Source organism: Eutrema salsugineum, unplaced genomic scaffold (genome assembly GCF_000478725.1).
Source record: "Eutrema salsugineum unplaced genomic scaffold, Eutsalg1_0 scaffold_3, whole genome shotgun sequence".
NCBI classification, from domain to species: Eukaryota; Viridiplantae; Streptophyta; class Magnoliopsida; order Brassicales; family Brassicaceae; genus Eutrema; species Eutrema salsugineum.
In genome coordinates this window covers 13,034,702-13,035,397 of record NW_006256756.1, presented here as the reverse complement: position 1 = coordinate 13,035,397, position 696 = coordinate 13,034,702, and the positions used below count along the sequence as shown (strand labels likewise).

General features: G+C 43.2%; 1 non-coding gene across 1 annotated transcript; it reads left to right on the top strand.

Moving 5' to 3' along the window:
• Nucleotides 1-200: 200 nt before the first annotated feature.
• Nucleotides 201-307, top strand: LOC112085580. The gene has a single exon (XR_002898883.1). It is a non-coding gene; the product is annotated as a small nucleolar RNA R71 (small nucleolar RNA).
• The last annotated feature ends 389 nt before the right edge of the window (nucleotides 308-696 follow it).

Here is a 696-nt window from a genome sequence, read left to right as displayed (position 1 = left end):
CTGAGCTTGAACCTTCAGACCTATTTGATCTGTCATAGTCTTCACCATAAGTATCATTGCTCAATGCTAAGTTCTCCACTAGCTCTAAAGCAGCATGAATCTCTTTACCCAGAAAGTTCCCAGTGGAAGCAGTATCCAGCTGGTTTCTAATCTTGGGAAGAGCTCCCCTATACAGTGTGCTGAGAAGAGAAGCCTCACTAAACCCATGGTGTGGGCATTGGTTTGTGTAGCTCCTGAATCTCTCATATGCTTCACCAAAACTTTCATTGCTGTGCTGAGTGAAGCTAGAGATTTGGTTCCTTAGTTTTGCAGTTCTTGAGGTAGAGAAGAACTTAGATAAGAAGGCTTGCTTGCATTGCTCCCAGGTTTGAATGGAGCCTCTTGGAAGATTCTTCTCCCATTGATGAGCTTTATCACCAAGACTGAATGGGAATAGTCTTAGCTTAAAGCTGTCTTCTGAAACTCCATTTATCTTGGTCAGATCACACACCTTATCAAACTGGTCCAAGTGTTCCAAGGGATCTTCCATTGCTAACCCATGGAACTTTGAGTTCTGGACCATATTCAGCAATGATGCTTTCACTTCAAAGTTGTTGTTCTGCACAGGTGGTGCCTGAATACCAGCTCCATACTGATGAGCATTGGCCCTGTCATTTTCGCCAACATAGATTTGGGGTTGCTCATATCTTCTTTGTT